The sequence below is a fragment of the Desmodus rotundus genome, chromosome 10 (assembly GCF_022682495.2).
Source record: "Desmodus rotundus isolate HL8 chromosome 10, HLdesRot8A.1, whole genome shotgun sequence".
Taxonomy (NCBI): Eukaryota; Metazoa; Chordata; class Mammalia; order Chiroptera; family Phyllostomidae; genus Desmodus; species Desmodus rotundus.
Window position 1 is genome coordinate 101,571,113 of NC_071396.1, and position 27,133 is coordinate 101,598,245.

Below are 27,133 nucleotides of genomic sequence, written 5' to 3' on the forward strand. Positions count from 1 at the left end.
GGAACCCTGTGGCACTAACTGTAGAAGAAGCGTGCCCCACAAAAGCTGTTGCCTTTGTTAGAAGAACTCGGCCACTCCGAAGGGCGGCCCATGCAAGAAGGAAGTAGGGGTGGGGTAGCAAATACCCGACCTCACTCTCACCCAGCCTCTGATCTCTGGGAGAGAACTGCACTGACCCAGGCCAGCGGGGAACCAGACCTCCCTGGCCAGAGCAGGAGAAGGAGGGTACAGAGTGGTTCTGGAAACGTCCAGTATGGCGCCCTGCTTTGTGTCCCCAGATGCTCTGTGACACCTACTTATATATTGTTTGCCCACATTAGATTCCTTGGAAGTGGGGGCTCTACTGGCCTGAGCGGATTCAACAAAAAAGAAGTAGCTGGAAGTGGGTTGCTGGAGTCAGTTCAACAGCAACAATGTCAGAGCAGGAGTCTCTGTAATTCCCTTGGCCTTTCTTTTATGTTTGTCACCTCGTGGTGACATGATCCAAGCATCTCCTCGTTCTAACCTCAGTGCCTAGTATGGTCCCTAGAACACGGAGGATACTCAGGAAATTAGGGCTGAACGAGGGAGTGCTGGCCAAACCACCAAAAGGAGACAGTCAAGAGAGGCTGCTTCTCAACGTAGATGTTTTTGTTTAAGTCAAACAAGCAATGCCTAACGCACACACACAGAGCAGCGTGGTGCAGCGTCGGGCACTGAGGCACGTAGTAAGACCCTGGTGGCAGAAAGCCTTCTGGTGCCCTCAGACCCTAGTCAGAAAGATCAGGACCCCTGCCTCCACACGAAGCCCCTCCCTGAAGCCTTCTTACTCTGAGCAGTACAAGGCAGCTCCCCTCCTTCAGCCCTCATGGCAGTCGGCCTTGGCAGAAAGGCAAGCACACCCAGTGTGGCAGCTTTTCCACGGCACTGGGTGTCTGCATGCTAAAGTGGGCCAGAAACTACAGAAAATGGAAACATACCAGGAGTGATTCTCTGACATACTCCTAGGTGCCCCCCCCTCCTGCTGGGGGGCGCAGGTGGGAGAGGGCGGGCGAGGTTTGTCCCAAACACCTCCTCTCTGCCAGGTGAGCCCAGAGGACAGGAATGAACACGTGCCTTGAACAGCAAGGAAGGGAAACTGAGCCTGCTTTTGCCTGGGGCCCCATGACTCTACTGGCCAAGGATTTCCCAGAAAACCAAACCTGCTGGAAAGGAAGGGAGCCCAGAGTAGTGGGCAGAGGTGCCCTGGCCCTCGGGGCTTCGGCAACAATCAAGGTCAGCCCCGAGCAGAGGGTGTTGAGTGGGTCCCATTACATTTACGACAGTATAAGCACAGGAAGGGCCGGTGGCAAGGGGCCCCGCGGTTTATCAGAGATCAGCCGCCCTGGCAGGTGGGAAAGAGTGTCCGGGAAGTTAAATAACCAACACAACTGACCTAGGAACAGGGAACAGTGTAAGACCACTGCGTCTCCCCGACAGCCCTGGGGTTCCTTCTAATACCTCTTGCAGTTTTGCTTGGTTTGAACTTAAATGTTTTCTTTAGCACATTAGTTTATGAGGGTCTCATTGATTATCATAAGATAAATAACATCATTTTGAAAAACACTTTTCTCTCCTTCATCATTTTAAATAAAGGGGACGACACATCAAAAGGCGAGAACCCTCCTCAGGTTTGGGCTCTTTCTGGGCCCATATATTTTGCAAAATAGATTTTTCAACTCGCCGGTAAGAGACCCAGAATCAGAAAGAAAAATGTCAGGGTTCCCTCTGCTCCGGGTGCCAATTTCCGTGAAGCTGAACATCCATCTTGCCTGGACTGATGCAGGCTCATTGCCAAATTGGGTTGCTGTCTCCTCACTTTCCCACTTATTTATCTTCTTGGATGGTCTCCAGACCTGGCTCATAAAGGGCCACAAAGGGGTTGAAATGGGTTTTTTCCCTGGGCCAGTTCAGGGGCGTGCGGGGGAAGCAGAGCTATGCTAGCCATATCCATGACAACCGTAAGTTTCCATCAGGCCCACTGGGCAGGGTGTTCCTGTCGGTGGTCTACACAGCCAATTGTCTGCTTGCCTTCTGCACACCCTTCACTAGCCCCACACTGAGGCTCATGGCCAAAGCTCAGCCTACTGGGGCGGGGGCGGGTTGAAGGTAACCTTTTCCCAGGTGCCTCGAAGTATCATTTCTTACTTGAGTCATTTCCTAAATGCTTGTCAGCTATTTTAAAGATAAAGTTTGGGCAAATGGCTTTTATTCTGATTATATAAAGTGTCTTAAAGGCAAAGACTTCAGCTTAAACTGGGTTTTTGTGCCCCACACTCGGGATCGGGCCTGGCTCCCCGGGGCAGCTATGCCGTACCTGGGCTCGGGCCTGAACCTGGGCTCGGGAAACTTGGATGTGAGCCCAGCTCCACCCCCGGCCTTCCACTAACTAAATGAGCAGAACAGGCCAGTTACTCCTGCTCCCCACTCTGCAGGGCACTGTTGTGAGGACCAAATGAAACTATGACTTTGTTGGCTGCAAAAGGTTTTAGAAGACAGCTCCTGAGAAAACAGGACTTGGGGTTGAGTGAGCAGCAACCAGCCTCTCATGATCTTGGGAAACAGGAAAAGCTCCCAGGTAGGGCACCCAGCTTCTTCCAAGTGCGGGTCTCGTATCCACGGAGAAGGTGTAAACGCTCAGGAAAGTCTTAAGTGGAAGTTCTGGAAACACCACATTCATGGGGTCACTTCTCTGCTCAAAAGCAACCCATGGTTCTGAATACGTTCCAGACGCTCAGGTTCCACATTCGAGGTGCGCCCACTCGACATCTCTCCCACTCCCACAGCACGACTCCTCCTTTCCATCCCAGGTCTGCTCCTGTCCCCAGGAGACAGCTCCCGTTTCCCCACTCCTCCTCCCACCTTCCTCTCGGGGTCCAGATTTTCCCTCACACCTCTTTGTCTAGGGCATCTGCTCCCACCAGCCCACTCCACCTGGATCCCTCCTTCCCGTGGAGCAGAGCACTTACATCCCTCCTCACTAGGCAAACTCTATGCACTGCCCCCATTCAGGGGTGTTTTGAGCTGTTATTCAACACTTGGATTAAAATTTAACTTTTTCTGAGTTTCTACTGTGTTTTTCAGAGTAGGTTGGGAACTCCTCCAGGGGCAGGAAGTGTGTCCACCTCGTCCCTGTGTCCCCTGGCAGACAGTAGGCACTCAATCAATGCACGCTGAGTGATCAATATGAAGATCACCCCCTCTAGAAATTTGCTCAGATCCAAAAACATAAAGCAGAAAACAGTCTTTTTCAGTGACCTGGTTGAGAGCCCTCACGGCCTGGGAAAGAACCCTGCACCCCCATTTATCCACCTCCCCAAGGCCTGAAATGACTCTACGGAATGCTTTACTAGTAACACCGTGTGCTCGCAGAACCAGAAAAGTAAAACTCCCTACTTAGTCTTTGTTCTCCCTCCCTTCCTCTCCCGTCTCCCTCTTCCTCGATCCCCACTTTCATCTACTCCAACATTCACTCACAACTAGATGTAGCTTAGTAATAATTGCTAAAATTTATCAAGTGCCTATGAATGCTCAAAACCATTCCCACGTGCTATTTTGCCTATGCCTGATGGGGCCTGCTTCCCACTTTAAAGGTACTGAAAAATAGCAGTGAGGTCCTTGCCCAGAGTCAAGTAGTGGATCCATGTCGCTCCCCCACTTTGATCTTATTCTAAAAGCCCCCATTTTAAAACTACTGGAAATTGCAAGGTCGACTCCTCATCTCGGTGGAGCCTGGGGCAGCACAGACTGCATGGACCTGCACTGTCTTCCTCTCCAGAGAGACCGGGAGCCAGGATGCCACGCTGCGCTGCAGGTCTCCCGGAGGAGGCAGGGAAATCAAAGCCACCCGATGACACGCAGGAAGAGGCCAATCGATTCACTTAGGGGGCACCCTCATTAGTGCCACACTGTCAGGGGTGAGTGGCATGCTCAGTGACATTGTAGAAAACTCACTACTGACCGACAGAGCATACACAGCACTCATTCACTCGCTGCTCCATTCGGCGAGTGCTTCCCGAGTGCCCACTACATTCCAGGCACTGCACAGGGTCATCAGGTAGAAAATAAATCATCGGCCTTGAGGAGCTCACTACCTCGTGAGCCAGCAGACACGCAGACACACAATCACAGAGACAAATCGAGGAGTGAGCCACGTCGGCGGAAGCCTGCAGGACGGAGAAACCAATGGTGCCGGGAGGCCAGGGGCGGCTCTCCTGAGGCCTCTGGGGTCCTGTTTTCCAGCCTCACAGGTTTCCAGGCACATTCACATTTGACACCTGAGCGCCTTCCCACCCCCTCACCTTCCTTCTTCCACGACACTGACAGATCTCACCCTGCTCTGCCGAGGAGCAGGGAAGTTTGACTGACAGCCGCTCAGCTGGGAAGCTCCGGGAGCTGCCACAGAGCCCTGAGTGCAGCCCTGAGTGTTCTGGAGAGAGTGTACGTGTGGGAGGGAGGAAGCGAAAGGCAGGAGGAGAGAGTGGGGGGTGCACCTGAAACTTCCCTCTCTCTCTCTATCTCTCTCTCTGGATCTCTGGATCTCTGGAACATGTACTTCCTGGCCACTGCTGGAAACAAACAAAAAACCCAATATGGTAGTATACACACACATACACACACACACATATATACATAAGGTGCAGGGGTGGGCAAAAGTAGGTTTATAGTTATAATACAAATAAAGAATCCAATATTTAATAAATAATAACACAAGAACTCTGTTTTATGTACTCACAACTGTAAACCTACCTTTGCCACACCCCTGTATGTACACACCTATATATACATATGCACATACACACAGCAGAGCCTCCCACTCTACACTAAGCTCAGTGCCTTTATCCTGCCCTTCTGTCTACGCACACCCAAAACTGCTCAAAACCCCAACTGGAGATGGTTTGGGATCTTCTCTGCTTTTAAACCATTGGAGCCCCTCGGCAGGCTCACCTAGTGTCTGGTCTAAGAAGCCATTATGGGAGAAGTTAATTCAGCACAGCTAAGCTCGTGATGATGGAGGGCAGAATGAATCAATCAAAACATTCATATATATTTGATGAATGAGAACGTTGAATGAATAAATAAACGAACCTTTCTTGAGGTCCTCCTATGTACCAAGGCCTGTGCCAGGAATGTTTGAGAGTATTACTTATGTCATTCTCACACTAACTTTAAGTAAGATTTTCTCTTCATTTCAAAAGCAAATATTTTGAGGGTCAAAGTGGAAAAGTTTCTTTTCCAAGATAACCTAAGAAGGCTAGAAAGTGGCCAAACTGACATTTAGTGGATTCTCCATTGTTCCATGGCTGAAACCAAACCATGTGCTATGCTGGATGGTAACCTACGCAAGTGCAAAACCCCAGGAGATACAGCCGTACGCTTGAAGAGCTCACTGAGGGTGGAGGGGGACGGTGCCCGTCAGACACAGTGGCAGTGGAGGGCAAGTACCCATCCCCAACAGAGCAGACAGTGGCACATGTCACAGGGATTCGGAGAGGAGGCTCAGGTCCTGCCTGACACAGGCTGTGTGGGAAGCACGGAGCTCGAGGCTCAGAAGAACGTGGTGGTTTCTTAATGAGGACCTGGCTGTCGGGGGCAGGCCCAAGCGAGCAGGTCAATGGAGCCGTGAAAGAGCAAGCCCAGAAACGGGCCCGGGGGTAAAAGTGGTTCACTCTCTGGTCGAGGCAACATTTCAAGTTAGGGGGCACAGGGTGGCTTAGTCAATAACTAGTTTGGGGCCAACTGACTACTAGCCATTCACTAAAAAGAAAGGCAATATGTTGGCTTTATACAATACACAAAAATAAATTCCTAAAGAATTAAAGATGTACATGAAGATAATTCTAAAAAAAGTAGGAGAATGTATAGGTGAATCGCTTACCTTAGAGGGGAAAACTCTTCTCCCTATATTTGCAAAGGAAGGCTTGCAAATAAAACAACAGGTAGATTCAGCTACCTAACTATTTTAAACTCCAACATGTCAAATTAAGGACCATTAAAGTCTAAATGACAGAAAATATACTTGGGAAAACATTTGAAATATATATGAGAGACAGATGTTAGTATTCTTAGTATAGAGGATGCACTTATAATAAAAGAAGAAGCTTCTACCTAAAAAAAATCGCAAAGAATATGAATGGCATAATTCCCAAATAAGAAATGCAAATGGTTAACAAACCTAAGGGAAAAAAATGTTAAAATTCATTAAATATTTTAAAGGCAATTAAAACTTTAAATTGGAAAAGTGAATTTTTTTGTATTTTTTTCATTTTATTTTATCTTTTTTCTTAATCCTCACCCTAGGATATTTTATTATTGATTTTAGAGAAAGGGGAAGGGGGGAGAGGAGGGAAATGTCAATGCGAGAGAGAAAAATCTCTTGGTTGCCTCTCGTATGCGCCCAACCAGGGATCCAACCTGCAACCTAGCCAGGTGCCCGACCAGAACTCAAACCCCCAAACTGCTGCTGTACGGGACAGTGCTCCGACCAACTGAGCCGCCAGCCAGGGATCATTTTATTTTGGGGGGAAAAAAGTAAATATATTTACATGGTCCCCAAGTCAAAACCCAAAGAATACAGTGAAGAGTCTTCCTCCCACCCTTCTCCCCCATCTGGCTGGGGCTCACCACACCCCAAACAGGAAACCACTGCAACAAATTCTTCTGTATCCTTCGTGTGTGTGTGTGTGCATGTTCGTGTGTGTATACCAAGCAAATACTAGTATGCATTATAGCATCATAGGGTATCTTCTTTCCTCCTAAATAAAATGTATTGGGGTCACATTGGTTTGTAGGGTCATGTAGGTTTCAGGCGTACATTTCTATGACACACAATCCATATATGGCGCTGTGTGCCCACCACCCAAAGTCAAATCATCCTCCGTCACCATATATTTGGCCCCCTTTACCATTTATGACCCCCACACCCCCTTCCCTCTGGTGAGCATTTTATATACATAGTTTCATAGTAGCTTTTCCTTCTTAGCAATATATATACTAGACAATTTTTCATATGGATACATTAAGGCCTTCTCTGTCATTAGTTTTTATTGTACAGATGTACAATAATTTATTTAGATGGTTTCCAGTCTTCTACTCTTACAAACAATGCTAAAATGAATAATAATGATAGTATGTTAGTTCTCGAGTATTCCAGGATATTTGTAGAATCAATTCCAAGACGGGAAATCACTGGGACCAAGGATATATGCATTTTTCACTCTGAAAGATGTTGCCAAAAGCCTTCTACAAGGGTTTTATCAATTTACACGCCCCCCCCCCCCATGTATGAGTGCACCTGTTTCCCCACAGTGCTGCCATCGGGTCATGTTGTCAAGCTTCTGGAACTTACCAAATGGATGAGTAAAAAGTGAAATCTCAGGATGATTTTATGTGCATTTATCCTGTTATAAGTGAGTCTGGGCATCTTTCCATATATTAAACAACCATTTTTATTTCCTCTCCTACGAAATGTATGTTTATGTTATTATTTATTTCCAATTTTTTCTTTATAGGATAATATGTAGAGAGTATAAGAACATAAGGACCCAGACACAGACTATAAATAGGGGTAAAAATTGATTTAAAAAACCTTTTTTCAGGGGTCATTGAGCAACCCATAGCAAAATCCTTCAAACGTGCCTATTCTCTGACTAGAAACTCCGTTTGGAGAAAGCCACCACGAAGAGATCGTCACAGCCGGGACGAGACGTGCAGGTGTAGGGTGTTCCCCAGGTACGGCTCATGTCAAAAACTAGAACTGCCTCTCTGTGAACCCTCCTGGGTGCTCGCTGTTTCTCTCTGCACCTTTCTTCTTCTTTTTTCTCTAACCTGGCTCTTCTGATGCCCTTCAATGTCAATCACTGGTCATCGCCTCAATGTGGCTGCTCCTCAATTGCCAAGACAACCCGCATTGGCTAACAGTGTTAAATCAGGGTCAGTGTGAGCAGCTGAGTGAGCCAGCCTCTCTGAATCCCAATACCAGGTTCCTGCGAGAGAGGGTATCATTGTCTCAGGAAGATACTGGGGTCAAATTTTGGTCTAGAAAATTGCAGTCTTTTGGGGAGGGGGTGCCACGCTTCAGTGGCGATGTTTGAAAAAGAGACACTTGCCTAGCAACTCTGAAAACAGAGCAGCATCTTGAAAGTTGGCGCTTTGGAGCCTCAGAAGTACTGCATCCATGTATTACTTCCATCTAAGCACCTGCCAAGACCCCAGAGCTGTAAGAAGGATTCAGACCCCAGAAGTTTAAGGAAGCAAGATTGGTGCAATGGACGATAGTTATTTTTTATCATATTACAATAATTATTTTTTCAATTAGCTGACATTTCAGAAACAAAGCTAATCAAACTAAGCCACAAATTCCTGTGATTTAGTGGTTGTACCAGCAGCCACTTCTTGTGAAGAGGGGATAAAACATCTCAGCTACAGGATACATACTCGTAGGGAAAACATACTCTTTCTGATGTCCTGAGAGCGTCTGGCACCTACAAAACCTCCATGCACTTTTGTTTTGTGAATGCTTGGTGGTGGGCGAGGACGCTTGCACAATTTCTTTGCTAGAGGACAAAGAGCCCTGGGTGAGTTAAAGATTTGCCATCAATTTCTCCTAAGCCCAGGGAACAAAGGTAGAGTCATTTCAAAGTTAGAAAAGTTGGCGAGTGATTAGATGTGGTAGGTGAAGTGAAAGGGAGGAAGCTGCTCTGTATTTTCTAGTGTGGGAACTTGGGTGACCCAGAGGGCAGAACAGGGCAGAGGCCGAAACCAGTATGGTGGGCTCAGTTTGGGGCATGTAGACCTTGAGATAATGTACATCTAGAGAGGCTACAGGTCTCAAGATCTAAAGTGAGTCTTGCACTGAAATTTCAGCTGGAGAATATTGTAGTTTGGGTTCCTCCCACCAAAAATAAACCCTGAGACATAGACTTGGGTACAGGTAGTTTATCTGAGAGGTGATGCCAGGGAGCAGAGCGAAGGAGAGGGGCGAGTGAGGCAGGGATAAAGAAACGCCAATAAAAGGTGTGTTATTGAGTTGCTTATCTCAGTGGGCAACTGAAGTTCAGTCTCACTGGAGAACCCCTGGAGGGACCACGTAGAACTACATGGTAGCAATCACTTCAAAACTATTCCTCAAAAGATGGGGAGCAGGGAGGTTGCACCCAGGAAGTGTTAACTCCTCTGTGCTTCCTGTACTAAGCTGGGCCTTCCACAGCTTCAGACAAAGCCCTGAGGCAGGAAAGTGGAGAGATACCCAGAGCATTCTTATGCATGCACTAAAATCCAGTGGGCAGAGGGGGTTTGGTGCATTGCACATAAAGCATTTGCTACAAAAATCAAGAGGACCTGGGTCACATTTGACAACACGGAGTGGGTATGATTGGTGAGTCTAGAGAGAATAGAAGGGACAGAACCTCAGGATGCAGAGGAAAGAACAAACAGTGATCAGAGAGGCAAGCAAATCAGGACGTGTCACATTTGCCAAAGGAGACATGATTATCAAGAAGGAGAGAAGGTCAACAGTGCCAAGCGCTGCAGAGTTAAAATGGCCTGAGGTCATCGCTGACGGTACTGGTAAGAGTGGAGACCGAAGCTTCACTGCCTTTGGAGGCAGTGGGTGCAATGTGAAGGAAGAGAGGTAGACAGGTATGCATGTCACTCTTTCAAGAAGTTTGGTTTTAAAGGGAAGAGATATGCTGGTAGTTGGAAATAAGGGGGTGGGAATAGTGAGATGCTGGTAAACTTTAATAACCAACTTTCGGGACACACAAAAATAAACACAGATTTGTAGCATGTGCTGACATCCACTAGTGTAAATACTCCCACCATGGCTGATCTCAAGCTACTAACATGATGTCATCTGTCTTGCAAAATTCCTGAAATTTTAACCATTGGCTCTTGTAAGCTGGTAGGAGTTAGCTCCAGCCCACCAGTAGATGGGATATTAAGGAGTGTTGTTGCTGATCTCGTTGTTAACAGAGGAAACTTTTCATAGAAGGGACTGAGCCAATGGAGAGGGAGAGATGGAAGATACAGGAGCCAGGGTACCGTGAAAATTCTTGGAGCCAAGTCCTGAGGAAGTTGAAGGGGATAGTTTGGAATGGAGTAGAGATATGACTGAAGGCCGTGAAGAGTTTGGGGGTAGAATGGAGAGGCAGTGAGGAAGTAAAGTGTGTGCCTTGGGAGGGCACCTTCCATTTTTAATAGCGTGTATCACCAGCTGAGAGTCTGGGCAGGAGATGGAGTTGGGAGCCCTTGGGACCTCAGGCTACAGTGGAAGGAACATCCAGCTGGGAAGCCACAGACCTGGGTGTGAGGACCAACTCCATGGCTTACCCACGGGAGAACTGGGGCAAGTTACTTAACCTCTGCAGCCTTAATTTCCTCATCCATGAAAACTGGATAAAATGCCTATGTCAAAAATTCTCATAAGGGTCAAAGAGTCAAGTTATGTCAGAGTGAGTAGATGAAAATAACAGCAGCCAGAGATTGTTGAGCACTTAACCCATGCTAGGCACAGACTTCCTGGTAAACTCTTTAAATCCTCGCAGTAGCCCTTAAGTAAATTCTGTTGTGGCCCAATTTAACAGGTGTAGAGGCCGCGTAGCCTTTCCAGGTGCAGAGTGCAAGTACTTAGCAGAGTCACAATTTGAACCTGAGCAGTTTGGCACCTACATCAACCACCGTACAAACCGTCTCCATGACATTTGGCACACGGGAGCCCGGAGGTGACGATGTTATCCCATGAGGAGGGAAAGCAGGGTTTGGAAGAGCTAATAAGTGGCCCAGGAATGGTGTCCAATTAGAGGTGAATGGAAGAATTGATTCACAGTTTTCACGTGTGAGATCGGAAATAATAAACTAGTCATAGTGCCAATCAGGACTGTGTGCCAAACAGTCCATAAAGGTTTGTCACATCAAACAATAAACTAGCTTCTTTCCTGTGAGTCAGTTACTTATTTATTTAATTTATTATTGCATTTTTCCATTACCATTTAGTCCCCTCAACCCCTCCTTCCCCCAGCAATCACCACACCGCTGTCCACGTCCCTGAGTCCTTTTTCCCTTTTGCTCAATCCCTCTACCCCCTCCCCTTCCCCCTCCACCTTAGCTGTCAGCCTGCTCTCCATCTATGAGTCTGTCTCTGCTGTGCTTGTTAGTGTACTGTGTTCATTAGATTCCACATATGAGTGAAATCACATGGTATTTGTCTAGCTCTGTCTGTGGGTCAGTTCTGACTGAGGTGCTGGGGGTCTTAGATGTGAGAGACTGGGGAGACACAGAAAGGTAGGGGCCAGACCTTTCACTTTCCTCCACAAGTTCGGGCCTGCACAGCTGGCCAGAAGGACAAGAAGAGGGCTACATGGAAATCCAGCAGGTGCCACTCAGCAGAGGTTTTCACAGCCACCACCGTCAAATCTGTCCCCACACCCAAGTTAATGTAGCCAAGACGTATTTCTAAAGAGGCAAGGGTCTTGGCCCCTTGCCCCCAGAGCTTGAAATGGGCGGGAAAGGGCAATTCTGGAGTGCCCTGAAAACTTGAAGCCAGGACACTGGCGCTAAATGGCTGTCACTTGGCACCAGAGAGGTAACAACAGTGACTGAGTTCTGGCCATTTGGCCCTGCTTATTTCCTAAGTCGACACAAACTTCAGTACCCTGCCCAGATTGCTTGGCCACTCCGGGCAGCTTCTTATAAGACTTGAAAGCAAGAAAGCCCCAGAGCACAGAACCCATGGCCTGGACTTTGTGCTTCCTTGAGAAACTCTCTGTTTCACACGTGAGAAGCCAGGACAGGGACTCAAAAGCCACCTGGTATTCCGTGCAGCTGTGGATGGTGTGAAGTGTGCAGTTTTATTTACTGCTCAGGCACCTGGTAAACCAAGGCCAGTGTCTCAGCTAAGAGCAGCTGTCAGGAAAAAGTGTCCAAAGGCCACAGCTTTGCGTCCTGTGATGATACCCTTCTCCAGCTGGTCTTCCATGGGGAGCGGCTCAGCTGAGCTTCCAGGCCACGGAGCATTGAGCGGTGGGAGTCACCCCTCATCTCTTACAACAAAGAGGCTGCAGGCAGGCCCAGCAGTTGTAAGTATGACAAACTGTCTCATATTTTTAATGAAAAACTGATACTTCATCTTTCTAATGACAGAGAATTGGAGATGGCTTAGAGTAATATATGCCTTTTTTAATACATAGCTCGTCATCTCTGGGCAATGGCAATATGAAGGATGGAGCAGCAGACAAAAGGTTAATAGAGCATTGGGCCTTTTTTAATTGAAAAAATGACTGAGGGACCCCACAGCAGACTGAGTGGTAATAGTATTACAGACTGTAAGTACCGTTCTGAAGACTTACTATTCATCTGGGGGTAGAGCGGCAGGAAACCATGTCACCAAGCCTCACCAGGAACAGAAGTCTGTTCCCAAGGAGGTTAATAAGCAACACATGGCATTTTTCAAAAAGATATATATTTTTTAAAATATACTTCTCTCTTTTTTCTTGTTCTTAATTTACTGTTACCTCTAGAAAATAATCACACCATGTGTTGGCCCAATTTGTATCATTTCTTCTTTGTCAATGTGTCTGACCAAAACTTAATCAGATGTCCCAAAATTAGTCCTCATTCTGGGCAAAGTTCATTTTTTTTACTCAGGAAACAGAAAGATATAGTTGAACTTCCAAAGGGCATTCTCTGAAAGGACCCAGTGTAAAACAGAAGTAGAATAATTTTTGATGGCTAAGGGATAAAGAAATGAGATAATGGGTGAGGACGTGCTTGGAGGGTATAAATATGTAACTATGAACTTCACCTTCACCCTGATCTTCATAGAACTGCATTTGTTCATATTAGGGTTTTCAATCTCCCAGGCAAGCTTGAAATCCGCAGCCTTTTGAATCATGTGGTATGCAAGGTTGAGCCCAGGAATGGGTGAATATGTGATGAATCAGCACAAAGTAAACAAGGACCTACCATCTAACCTTGAGCTTTCTGCGCATCCCACAGCCAAATACAATGGGCCTATTCAGAGGAAGACTTGGGAAGCTGAGCAGTCAATGGAAGGGTCCACCATGGAGCTGAGAATGGCACGCAAAGGGGCCTGTCACAAAACTGTCCCCAGCTCAGGAGGGGCCAGCCCCCCAGGCCCACCACACTCCTGCATCCCTCCTGGCTGATACCCCGCAACCCTGTACCACGGTGAGGAGGAGTGGAGTGACTAAGATCGGCACACTTTAGGTATCTCTCCCTGCATGAGGCCCAGTCTGAGACATTGCTGCGGATGCTGTAAGGAGGCAGTGGTCTGTCTACCCAGCAAGGAGCTGCTGATCCAGCAACCACGACACAATCACTGTGACTCTTCTGGGCCTTCCCAGGCCCCAGCGAAGCATTTCTCTGGCCTGAGCGACTAGAACATGTGCTCTTTGAAATTCCCTAGCCCACCGACAGAAAGGCTTCTAAGGGACACTGCTGCTTCTTAGGAGCTGAGTGGGAATTTATTTACGCTCATGATAAATCAGAATTCGCCAAAGAGCATTGCTGGCTGTGAAAGTGGTGTGGGGCATCAGTCACGACCATCGCCACCGAGTACCACCTTGCAGCAGGGCTCCTCTGCAACGTTCCGGCGGGTCTCGTAGGACACACAGCTGCTCCGCTGCTGTCCCAACTTTTTTTAATGGAAGCACCACAATTTTCAAAGACAAAGTAAAATCAGGCTGCCTTTCAACTCTGAGACAATGATAGGGTTTTTGAACTCCCATCTTTTCAGAGTTTCAGTACCTGCAAATGATACATGGCTGTGGGAGAAAGGCATTTCGGCTGAGAAGTTGAAACATCACCTTTTGTCCCCTGAAGCCCTCCAGTGTCTGGAACTGACAGGAGTGGGGAGGAGAAGGTCTGACACCTGCATGGACATTTTTGGGCCAGCTGATGAGGGGTTAATTGGGGCTAATTTGAAATGCACAAGCTAAGAACCTTTTCCCTGGAGAACCCGTAACAGCGCCTTAGCTTCCCGTGCTGAGCGATGGCGGCTCCCACCCAGCTCATTGTCAGTTGCTCCGGGGATCTCAGAGAAATGATATGTACGTGGGCCCCCTAGAAGACATAAAAATAATAAATGAAACTAATAATGCAAAAAGGGTTTGGGAAATAAGGAGTCCGTTCTGACATGAGTAGCGCTGGAAGCCTTCGGGAAAGAAGGCTGGGATATTAAATGAAAGATGTAAATTGTAAAAATTGGAGCCATAAATTTTCCTTCGGACGAAGAGGGAGCCAACAGTTCTGTTCAGAGGGAACCGAGCTCACAGGAGCTGGCTTCCAGTTCAGGTTTAATCCCTGGAGAGCAGCCCCCCTCCTTTCCCCAAAGAGGCTGGGGCTCAGGAGCAGGGAGGTGTGGGGAGGGATAGGGGGATGGGTGAACAGGACTTGCAACCAACCTCGTTAAATAGAATGTGCTGTTTCTGTGGAGGCTGTGGGTCGGGGCTGATGGCAACGCGGGGCAGCAACTCCTTGTTAAACCTTCCTTTCTCAGCAGAACCTCCTCAGCACTGCCGCCTCTCCCCTGAGGTGGCCAGCCAAGGAAATAATGCCACAGTGGTCGAGTGGGAAATCTTGACAAGGATGAGCAGAAAAAAAAACTAATGAGGCAAACCCGCCTGAATGTGATCGAAATGTATTTCCAAGTGAGTATGAGGCCACAGAAGGGAAACATGAAAATGTTCGGTTGTGCTCTAAAGAGAAGGAAAGAAGAGAAATGGGGTGGAGGAACCCCTATTCCCTTTGCAACAAGAAGAATGTTCTTGCTGTTTGTTTCTATGTTGATTCTATGTTGATGAGTTTCTGATCTTTGCCATGGTGCTGACTTAATCTCTGTTGTTTGGTCATTTTCAACTCAAACCTCACTGGGAATATCCAGACATTCTCAAGGCTGCAGCAATCCAGAGAAGCCAAAGCTCACCAAATTCCATCCTCTCTCTGAAGTAACACCCCCGCCCCCATTGGAACCCAGGCTGGACTTGCCTCCCCCAGCCCCTCCCCGTACTCGGAGCTATGGGGTCCACTGCAGAGGCCCACGGCCCCCTTGTGGTCTGGTCCCTCCACACGGCTCCCCCTTCTGTCAATCTGAGATGCAAAAGACAAGAGCAATCCAGGACTGACGACACTCGTGTGTGGCACAGTATGCCTGATCTGCCCCACCCCATAGTGAATGTCCCCTAGCGTGTGAGACAGACCCAAGGACCAGTTCTTTCACTCACTAACTCAGTACAGAGTCCTCATGTATTAATTTATTACTCATTCAATAAATCTCTCCTGGGCACCAAGTATGTGCTAGGCGCTGGGCCTATAGAAAGTGAAGCAGATGTGACCGACATCCTGAGCATGTGGTGAGGGGCAGGCAATGATTCCGGAGTCTCCATCCAGTTGGGGAGATCGTGCCTGGGCTGCACAAGGGAAGGGAAATTCCAAGGCAGTGCACCCTCATCTTACCCGGGAGAGAAGCACGGCTTGACCGAGGTAAGCAACAGAGCTGGGGCCAGAGCTCCGTCTTCCCGCTCCCAGTCCGCTGCTCCGTGGGGCTGCACAGTGGGAGGAATGCCTTTCATGTGCTTTCTCTGGGGCCTTGGACACTGCAGTGAGTCCACCTTCACCTGCACCTCTTCTGTGCCCTCCCACCAAGGTGCAGCCCCATGATTCCTTGCAGACCAGCCGGCAGAGTCCTTGTGTTGTTGTCACCATTCCGACTCAGCGTAAGACAGATGTCTTTGTGTCCTAGGGTTCCTGTGATGAAGTACCGCAAACTGGGTGGCTTAACACAGCAGAAATTTCTTCTGCCACAGCTCTGAAGGCTGCAAGTTCAAAACGAAGGTGTCAGCAGGCCACGCCCCCTCTGAGACTCTGGGTAGAATCCTTCCTTGCCTCTTCCATCTTCTGGGGGTGGCCGTCAATCCTTGTCATTCCCTGGCTTGCAGACACCCCGGTCATTGCCTCTGCTACCACACAGTACTCCCCTGTGTGTCTCTGTCTCTGTGTCCAAACTTCCCTCTTCTTACAAGGACACAGGTCCTACTACGTGGTTAGGGGCCCACCTACTGCCCTGTGACCTCACCTTACCCTAACTGATTACATCCGCAATAACTCTATTTCCAGATAGCGCACGTTCTGAGGTGCTGGGGATGAGGACATCAACACATCTTTTTGGGGGGGAAACAATTCAAGTCAAAACACCAGACCATACTAATAAGTTCACCAAAGATCCCTCAAAGAAGCTTCCCAAGCTGTTGTGCTGGGAGGGAGGAAAGTAACTGCCTTTGTGTCCCGTCCTCCACTGCGACCACTGTGCACCAGAAGGTGCCTTTACTCAATATTTATTGAGTGGTTCTTTTCAGTCTCCTGATATCCTCGCGCCAAACATCACTGTATCTTATTTTAAAAGCAGAGAATCACAGTGGCTGCTAGTCTTTCAAAAGCACAGCTACGTTTCATAAAATCCCCACTCGTTTCCTCTTCCATTATTAATTGTACACACATTCTTTGAAAGACTCTTTGAAAGGGTGGTGAAGGTGAAATAAGAAAACGGTCTACCTTGGGCATGCCAAAGAGCTTACCTCCGCCTACTCTTCCCTGGGAGGGCAGCCGAAATGTGGTTGAGCGGTGCATTTGAGTCACACGCTGCTGGGGGACACGGGTGTGAGAGCAGTTTCCGCAGCTGGGAAGTGAGCCTGGTCCCTACTCATGTGGTTCTCTTCGGGTCAGAGTCTGTGTCTGCACTGTCCAAAACGGGAGCCGCTGGCCACAGGTGGCTATTGGGTCTTCAATGAATTAAAGTGAATATACAACTATGAATTCGGTTCTTCAGTCACACTAGTCACACTGCAAACCTCAGGAACGGCTGTAGCTGCCCTGTCGGCCGCGGCAGGCACAGACTGGCGTCACTGCAGAAAGTTGCACCGGACGGCAGTCGTCCCTGCAGTAACTCCGGTGAGGGGTAAAGTCGGTGTTGCTCTGTAAAAGCAAAATGGTTCTCATAAGAAAGCAGGTGCTTGAATAGACGTGCCAAGTGAAAAGGAAGTGAAAATAGCTCTTGAATAGAAAATCCAAGCTGCACAGAAACAACTGTCCATAGTGATGAATGAAAGTTGTGATTTGGGCGTCTGCAAAGGTCCTGGGCACATCTGTTGTGAATGTCGCAGGTCCACTCTGTAGCCACTGTGACCTGTCGGAACTGGTAAGTGTCCCGAGAGAGGGTACCTTTCTCTTGCCAAGCTGAGGGGCACCCTCTGGCTATAGGGTCAGGGAAATATTTATGAAGAAGTGTCATCTGAGATGGACCTGGAAGGTTTGGTGGGATTTAGAGTGTCAGAGAGGAGGGGCAAGGATAGCAAGCAGGGGGAACCATGAGAGAAGACCTTGTGAAGCTCTCTCAAGGCAAAGCAACAAGGGACAGGGGTGTCTCCCTCCCTCAGAGTTCCAGCAACTACAGCGACTGTATTTAAATCTGTAGGCACAGTACAAATGATTTATGTTGCTGCATATAAAGGCACAAAAGCCCACATGGGTAATAGGGTAAGCTAACATGAAAATTTGGGGTGGGATGGCTGTCTCAGTGGCCCACCGTTTTACGTACTATTCAGTTAGCCCTCAGTTAGACTAGTTCTTTCTCAAAGGTGGTAGGAGTTAGACAGTGGGAGACACCACTTCTTCAGGCTTTGTCTACCTGGGGAACCAGCCTCACACCCTCGCTCAGCCCGCTAACAGGATAATGCTAACACTTATCAAAGCAACCATTCACTGTGTATGCTGGCAGAAGCCATACATTGTGCTAAACTTGTCTGAATTGAAAGTGAACTTTCCTTGACCACCAACCTCCCCTTTGAAGCCCCAGTCCTTCCTGAAGATTTCTGTGACCACCTGTGAGAGCTACAGGCTCCTCTCCCTCAGCCCTTCATTGTCCCTGCTGTCTCTGGGTGGCCCCAAGCAACTGGACCCAAGGCTCCTATCCATTCACCAGCATCCATTAGGGATCCAGCCTCACCAAGCTTTTCTCGAATGTTCCCCAGAAAAATTGGGCATAAGGTCATTTGGAAGGGTGCTGTGCACACCATTTCGATTTCAGCTGCCCTTCCCTCTCCCACCCCCACCAGCTCTCACTTTCTCCCCATCTCCAGGGCAGGGCAGTGTCTGCCTTCCTCTGAAGCCATGACCAGTCGATACTCATGGCTCAACCCCAAGTGAGCTAATCAAGGGATTCTTTCCACATCAGAGGCTCTCCCTTGACCAGCTCCAAAGAGAATAAATGTTCTTCATCTCAATTCACATTGAGTCTCTCACATAATCTTCTCCAGAGCCCTGCAGCTTGGCTCAATTATTGCTCTCATTTTGAAAATGAGGAAACTGAGGCTCAGAGAGGTTAAGTGACACATGAAGGTTATGTAGCAAGAAAGTGGCAGGACCAGTTTACTGACACGGGTCTGTCTGGTCCCAAAGCCCTCGGCCTGACTCCCACCCACTGCCGCAGCTGGCCCAGTCAGAACCTTATCCCCTGACTGCCTCCAGGGCAACGGGCACAAACCAACCAAAAGACAGTGGGGTTTGCAAAAGCTCTTTCCAAGCTATTTGAAGTGACTGGGAAAACAGAACTCTCTGGAAGACATGTAAGGTGCCGGCTGGCAGGAATTCTAATGAGCCAACAGGCTCTGCTGTGCATGTCTGGACTGCATCTACTGCGGGTCAGAATGAGGGATTTATTCCGTCAATGAATCAGAGAATAACTATTGTTATTATTTAGCATTGATTAATTGTTCCTCCAGCCCTCCAGGCCTCTCCACACAGTTCTCAGAAAATCATTAAGCTTCCAGGGCAGCCTGGGCTTCGACGTTCTGGAGCTGCACTGTGAGCCCTGCAAGGATGGGCAGGTCTCAGAGCGGCCTGGCAAGGGGACCGCACGGGCGGGGTGGCCTAGCCCAGGGTAGGATGCTCTGTGGCCCTCAGCCCCGTCCAGGCTCCCAGGTAGTCATGGGCAGTGGCTCAAGCAAAGGGGCAGAAATCACAGGCCACCACCTTCTTATAGAGAGAAAAAAGCAGGCTCCAAGTATTTCCCAGGTTGAGGACTTTAGGAAAGGCATATGTATTACGTAATTACTAATAAGGAAGAGGTCGCTCTTCAGGGGTAATTACAACAGCCAACGTCTCAGCAGCACTTGCACCGGCCTGATTAAATGTAACATTGTAAAGGGAGCCGAGCAGTGAATTTTCATCCTGACATCCAATAACACTCCTGACCCTTTGGATATTGTCCTCCCCAGAGGTCAAAAATATGAATAAATTATGGTTCTGACAACCTTGACACTGAGTAGAGGAGCGATAAAAAACTCTGGCAGAAAAAAAAATCTGGCATTATATTTGTGATCACAGAGCATAAAGGAAAATCCATATTCTAATTTTGCTAAGTTTAAGCTTGATGGGAAGAACAGATGTTTATTGAGGAGGCAAGGGGCTCCCATAGTTCAAAGCCAAGATACATCCTCTGCCATTCAACATGGGGTGGGAGTTACTGGTTACTAGTTCCCATGGACAATGTTTATGGATAAGAAATGATCAACTCTGGATAATGCCATCCGAAGGGGTTGGCTCCAAAACAGTACTGTTAAGTAGTTAAGCGGGGGTCCTTCCAGTTAGGTCACGGGTGTGTCCAGAGCGTGGGGCCACCCATCACATGTGAGGAGCCTCATTTACAGACAGACCACAAGCCGAGGCAATCAGCCTGAGACCTGCAAGGCGGGGATTTATAACAGTTGGAAAAGGAAGGGTGTCTCATTTTAAGTGCTGTTAGTGGGCAGAGGAGGAGGGGAAATCAAGGCCTGGGGGAGAAAAGTGAATTACTCCGATGGCCTTGGGGGGGCCGTCTCTGGGATGAGGGGTAGGGGTCAATGTACAGAGACCACCCGTCCATCCCCCTGAGCCTGAAGCCTATCTGCCTCAAGTTCAAAGACCCAGCACGTGGGACATAAAACCTCCCAGATTTGTCATTGAAGCAGCAGTGAGTATGTCCAGGCAGGAGCCCTCCATCACTGGGAAGTGTGGACTGAGGGCAGGAGAGGGAAGAGCAAAAATGCCTCTGTCCTCAGACATGGTGACCATGATTTGATTGTGTCATCGGCAGCACAGTAACCCCTCAGCAGCCCACGTGGGCACCTTTGTCTCCTGAGTCCAGAAGGGTCCACGTACCCATAGCACAGACCCCAGAACACAATGACCCTGCCTCCAGCTGCGCATGGCCCTGCCGGCATTTCCATTCCACAGAACAGTGAGTAGATTTCATTTTGGAACACCAGAGACTTTACCACTTTCCCTGTGGCTCTGATCACACCTTTCCTTTAAAATACTTCCTCTATGTGCTTCCAAGCAGTAGAGGGCAGTGGTTAAGCATCCAGACTGCGAGTCCGACTGCCTACGTCCTAAACCTGCTTTCCTTCTTCCTGAGTGCAGTGGACACTCTGGTGTGCAGCCAGGTGTGCCCTTCAGGACCACGGCGCCCTTTCCCAGGGGCAGGGAGCAGTGCCAGGCCAGGCCACACTGCAGCCAGCGGCCAGAGGAAAAACCAATCCTGCTGATCCTGTTTTATGTAAAGTTGGGAGGTGTCTCATCATGGATGCTTGCATTCATTGTAATTATTTATAACTTGGCATTAAAATGTTATTTATCTTCATGTGAGGGAGCACTGTCCTCAACGGCATCCTCCTCCTCCCCCAGTATTTTGGACTTGGACAGGGGGGTGTCACAATCATTTACCTCTTCCTCCCCACCTAAATCCCCTGATCTGCCCTTTTCCTGCTCTTCCCCTTGACTTTCTGGGCCCCTTCTTTGATGCACAAGAGCAGAGAGGAGCAGCTCTCACTTCCCTGAGCTGTTGTGATCTTCTCTTTACTGACACTGGCTTGTCACTCACAGCCCACGTCCCAGGCCTGACTTAGGGCTCATGTGGGAGTTGTTGAGGGAGCTCTCGGGCAAGGGAGGTGAGTCCCTGACCTGGGCACCCACCCCAGCCTGCTCCTACCTCTTGGCTTGTATCAAGAACTCAAGGCTAGCTGCCTCCTGTCGTGTCTGGTTGGCCCCCAGGCAGCCGTGCACCTCACCGCACCAAACCGCAGGAGTTCCGAGAGCTGCACTGCTGCCTCCGCTCTCTGCCCTGCCATCTTCTCCATCTCTTCTCCCTCCTCAGTTCGACACAGAGAGAACCTCAGCCACCCTGCTGCGTGGTCCTGAGCAATCAGGAAATGATATGTCAGGCTCCCCTTCCATCAGATATGCCCAATCTCCATGAGGGATCCTCCAAAAGCCCCTCCCACTGGAGTTTGGAGGCACCTGGCTCACACCCCTCTAGGGAGGAGAGAATCCCAGCAGTCTCCTCTGGACCAGCTCCCCCGCCCCCTCACTGCTCAGCTGCTTCCTGTCAACGCGGGGAGAGGAGTTGTGGGGACAGGGCTCTGGGGTGAGAGCTGGGTGGTAGCAGTCACTTGGTGAGGGGCCATTGGGGCACTTTGATCCCCAGTTGTTCAGAATCTTTGTCTTCACCAGTGGATCCTGGTTGCTGATTCTGATGCCACAGAAAATACCACTCAACATCCTACTCCCAGAATTCTCCAAGGGACCTGATTCCCCTGCCTCTAGGGACAGTCACTGGGGCAATGTGTCTGCAGCCAAGTCTCTCTCCATGAGGATGGGCTGCCATTGTTGTCACTGTGGTCATCACTCCAAGCAGGGCAATGGCCTACACTTTTACCTGGCCTGAGGGACATGTTTCCCCATCACCTGAGCGTGACTTCCAAGAGAAGACCTTGGCTAATGAGTTCCACGAGCACCACACCTGGCACAGGCTCTGTTTTCTGCACAGTCCATGCATTTTCTGAATCTAAAATGCTGCTTCAAAGTGGCCAGTACTTGCCCACCTGCCTGCCCAGGGGGCCCCATCAGCTGCTGTCTGGGGTCCTCTTCAGTGAAAAGCCCAAGAAAGCATCTTCCCAATTACTGCTTCACAGGGGCCATCACTCTCTCAGTCTAGAAACACCCCAGGCACCAGACACTCTCCCTGCCCCCTCCCAGCCTCCTCCCCAGGTCCCTCCCCGTCACTCTTCAGCATGCCGGTGGCCATTCTCTGCTGTCAGGAAAGGGCACTTTGGTGCAATATCCTCCACATGCAAATTCTGGGTGAAAAAAGGGAAGACCAATGCATTCAGTGTGACTACCCCTGGGGACCTGAAGCTCAGAGGGGAGGCTCTGGTCACACAGCAGGATGACACGGAGTGAAGGCAGCCTGAACCGGCAGGCACCCAATGCTGGGTCTGGTCCAAGTGTGAGCTTTGGGCAAGTTACTGTCTGTCTCAGTGGCCCCCTTTCATCGTCTGTACAATGGGCATTCACTGACTTCATTAATGTATGCTGAGCACCTCCTGTGTGCCTGCGGGCTCTGCCCTGCAGAGCTTACAGCCTGCTGGAGGAAGTGGGCAGTGAGTACGGAGTTGGACGTGTGTTCAGGGCTTCAGGGGAGAAGTAAGCAGGTAACAGGATGCTCCCAGGATTTACCAAGTACATGTGAAGAGCGCTCAGCAAAGGGCACTCTTTGGAGATGTGCGGTTGTTTTTGTCACACACGTAAATTTGGAGGCACTGCTTGGATGCATGTACCTACTAACGCTCACATTGTGTGAGTCTGAATGGTAGAAACAAGGAAGAGAAACTAGATGAACGCTTTATCTCACCGATTCCTTAGGAAAACCCTACCTAGAAATCAACAAAATGAACTTGTCATTGAAATCAGCTTCCAAGCCCCACCCACTTAATAGGTTCCAAAGTTTCCAGCCTTCTGACTCTGGGCTGGATTCTTGATGCCTGTTCTGGGTTTGGTCTCACTGACACACCTCCCCCTCCCCCTCTCCCTCCGCAAGCTAAGCTCTTGGTCAATGGTTTTCTCTCCTCACCACCTGATCTGACATTGGCCTAAGATTAGAAATGTTGAGTTTCCTAGGCACTTAGTCCTGAAGCTGATCTTCAGAGGAAATATTTGCCCCCCAGAGCCCCTTCTAAAGGTGCTCTCTCTGCCTATGGGTAGGTGGTTCTCCCTGCCTGTTCCCGTAACTTCAGAGCACAAGAGTTAAAAATGTAGGAGTCAGTTTCAGGTTGGGCCTTTATACAGGTAGTTCTCTCTGGGAAAAAAAGTGAATTTGAATAAAGGACATTCTTCATTCTAGAGGGAAAAAAGATTCCTCCAAATGGCACCTCAGTCCTCGAACTTGGGGTAGCAAGGGACACACCATCCCTGCCCCGCAACCTGCCTTGGCCCAGTGGAAAATTTCAGACAATTAGGCATGGATTTTGGAGTTGGTCAGGCCTGGACTCCATGACCAAAGGTGAGCTCTGCCACATACTAGCTGCATAGTCTTAAGGGAGGAACTTAACCCCTCTGAGTTTCAGGGGCTGCCACTACTATGATGGAGACATTGCATTTGCAGTTTTATTAGGGTTGGATTCCGAAGTCAGTGCCTGAAGAAAAAATCACCATGGGTCTGAGCTTCCCTTGAAACCCCCCTAAACCAGCCACATTTTGGTATCAGAGCCTCCCTCCTCCCCCCGGAGAGCAACACAGCATCTCTCACCTCACGGGTCAGGGTCTCCTCGGCTCCTCAGAAGAGTCTGTGGCTGGTTTGCTTTGAGGGCCAGAGCCCGTGAAAAATAGCTCTCTTAAAACATTATAATTACATTTTTTACAGTGAGATGCTCACACTTTGGGAGGTATTTAGGAACCAAATCTAACGAAGAAAAGAAGCAAGGTGGCGTCTCCTGCCTCACCCTTCTTCCGCACGGGCCATCTTTCCATGGAAGCGTGATGCAACCGTCCTTCCACGTCATCTCCGTCTCTCCCTCTGCGTGCGTGTAGACAATTTGTTATGGGTTAATTCACGTCCCTCCAAAGAAATATAAATGTTGAAGTCCTAACTCCCAGTACCTTAGACACAGGGTCTCTACAGGGGCAGCTGAGTTAAAATGAAGTCATTAAATGAGCCCTAACCCAATACGACTGATGCCCTTATAAACACATGAAACTTGGACATAGAAATACAGGCACAGGGAAGGTGATAGGAAGGCACAGGGAGAGGAGGGTCATCCAATTGCTTGGCTTCTCTGGTTTGTGGCATCTATAGGGAAAATTTGTTTTTCTACTGACGTACATATTTTTCCAAATAGAAAATGTGGAGTCTACTATATTCTGAAAAGCGTTCAGCCAGGTGAGGCCAAGGCATCGGGTCCCCTTCCCCTAAGACAGTGCTGACACCACAGCCTGAATCGCCACCATATTCTTTTCCCAATATTGCAGCTTCTACATAAGGACCTCAGCAGAGCCAGCTGCATCATCAGCTGGGCCAATGCAAGGTGAAAATGCAGCAGCTGGGCCAAGGGTGAGGAAGTCAATCTCCCCTCCCCACGGCTGGCTCCCAACCCACCACAGATGGGAAACTCCCAAAGATTGGCAACTTCTGCATTGGGATGTGCTCAAGATCTGGAATGGGAGTAAGTGAGAGGCCCCGGCTGAATGTCCAGTCAAAGGCACTGCCAGTCCAGGGTAGGAGCGGCTACCATCAACCACAGGATGCTGAAGGGCACATACCTGACCCCCACCTTCCCCGCTTCTGTGCTCAGGCCCCACCTAAGGGCAGCAGCACACGGGCACGCCCACCTGGCACCCAGGCAGGGGTGGCTGTGATGGAGAAGAGGGGAGAGGAAGGGGGAGAATGGGCAGGGCCTGGGGTGCCAAGGCACTGGGGAACAGACACCTGAGAACCTTTGTGAAGATGGCAGGGGGGCCCAGGAGGTGGCACTGTGCTTAACTGAGGCTCTCAAGTCCCCAGCACACATGCTATTATCCCATCAGACTTCACTCAGAAAACACAAATTCAAAGACAAAATGAGTAAGAATTTCAAGGCTCAGCAACCGCGGACCCTCAAACCCCAAGCATGAAGCCTTTCTAAATGCAGGGCCCTGGGTGACTGCACAGCTGCATGCCCAGGAAGCCAGCGCTGGGCGAACGCGCCCATTGTTCAAAACAAAGGCCAGTTGAACTCGTTGCTTGTGAGTTTTGGAGCTGAGGCCAAGAGGAAAGTGTGGATTTTAAAGGCGGGCCAGGCCTCAGTTCTCCCACTGGTCCTCCTGTGCCCTGGGTGAGCTGCACATGGACAGCAGATGCATTTCATGACGGCCGGCCCCTTAAAGGGCTCAGGTAGTGGTAGCTGCCCCTCAGAGTGGTGTGTTTCCAATGATAATGCTTCAAAGCCAGATTCAACCCCGTAAGGAGCTCCTGTGAATCCAACAGGAACCCAGGAGAAGGACAGGGGAGGAATCTAGACAGACACAGAAGAAAGAGTGCCCAGAGGTCATCTTCTTAGGGGCTGGGATACAGCAGAGAACGTCAGGCTTCTATTTCATGAGCCGTGAAGTCATAAAGCAGGGCTTGTCACCAGTTTAAAGGACACTTCATTTTGGTCTCTAAAAGTGAAAAAAGTAAGCATCCCAGTGGGGATGGGGACTGAGACAATGACAAATCAGTCATTCGGGGAAAATTCAGCCTGTTGCCTATGAGTCTAAATATCCCTTTGAATATAACCAAATGCTTTCTAATCCAATGCTTGGGGGTAATTACAGACATGGATTTTGCATTTTGTCAGACGATGCAATCAGGGGGTAGGATTTTGCCAATAGTGTAAGCCTATTAAGAGATCCGTATGAAGCTGGCATGTTTTCAATGATATGGCATCTCATTGTGGCGCTCACCTGCACCACAATGTCCCTTAACCATTCGGCCCCAGGCATACCAGCTCTGGTCACATGCTGCAGGAAGCAGGTAACAATGAAGGGGCCAGAGCAACTGCCTGGCCTGCTCCCCCGTGACTCTGCAGCACTTCAATATATCACCATTGTGGCCCCTGTCACCTCTGACAGTAAATATGATTTTAGCTGTCAGGCAGCTGACAGAAAACAAAACATAATTTACCGCTAAACTCAACCTGCAGAAGCGCACACCTGGCTCCTAGAGGGTCGAGCTGCAGAAACACACCCATGGGCAGGATTTTGCTGGACTGGCTAAGAGTGGGTGAAACCCCCTCCCAGGCCACGTGCTTGCCGTTGGAGGAAGAGGAATGGAGGTATAGCTACTATTTCTTAAAACTATAAGTTCTGAAATACACTTTGAGGATTTTATTACTAGTAATATATTCTCCCATAATTATACTGATAGCAATAAAATGCCTACTGAAGCAAGAACTTCTTTTGGTAATTCCAAAGGAAAAATGATACTTTATTTCTTTCATTGTCTGTTTTGCAGATAAGTCTTCTAAAGTGACATGTGAGAATGCTCCTGTGCCCTTGGAGAAGGACACAATTTGGAAGTCCCAAATTCTCGTGCTGGTTGCTTGGAGGAAGGGGGATAGAAAGGGCTGGGACCTATAAACAGCAAAATGACAACGGACTCATAACTATCAACTGAACCTAAAATAACAAAAACGAACTAAGCAAACAACTTGAACAGGAACAGAATCACAGAAATGGAGATCATGTGAAGGGTTATCAGTGGGGAGAGGGAGGAGGGAAAATAGGGGAAACGGTACAGGGAAAAAGAAGCATAAATGGTAGGTACAAAATAGACAGGGGGAAGTTAAGAATATTACAGGAAATGGAGAAGCCAAAGAACTTATATGTATGACCCATGGACATGAACTAAGGAGGGGGATGCTGGAGGGAATGGGGATACTGGGCAGAGGGGGAACAAAGGGGAGAAAAAAGAATGGAACAACTATAATAGCATAATCAATAAAATATACTTTAAAAAAGAAAGGGGTTGGGAAAAAAGATCTGGGAAAGAAATGAAACTCAGAAACGTCAGATCTGTTTTCAAGCTTACCAACAGGCTCTCAGAACTGAACAAGTGAGTGTGTTTACGGACGTGCTTGTATGTGTCCTAAAGGAGACAAGTTTGCATCAGAAATAACTAGAATGAGCCAAACAGACTAGGTGATGGGAAAGCCAAACTGTTTGGGAAAAATGGAAAATATGGCACTGTGGATTCTTTTAAAGGATGCTCATCAGA

General features: G+C 48.8%; 1 long non-coding RNA gene across 2 annotated transcripts in view; it reads right to left on the reverse strand.

The window, feature by feature from the left end:
* Window positions 1-15,279: 15,279 nt before the first annotated feature.
* LOC123478733 (uncharacterized) overlaps window positions 15,280-27,133 on the reverse strand; it is a 117,324-nt gene continuing 105,470 nt past the window's right edge. For both annotated transcript variants that reach the window (XR_006654037.2, XR_008425393.1), the window contains 2 exons: window positions 16,608-17,004; window positions 15,280-15,848 (listed from right to left, as the gene is read on the reverse strand). This is a non-coding gene — a long non-coding RNA (uncharacterized lncRNA). The remainder of the gene's footprint in view (window positions 15,849-16,607; window positions 17,005-27,133) is intronic.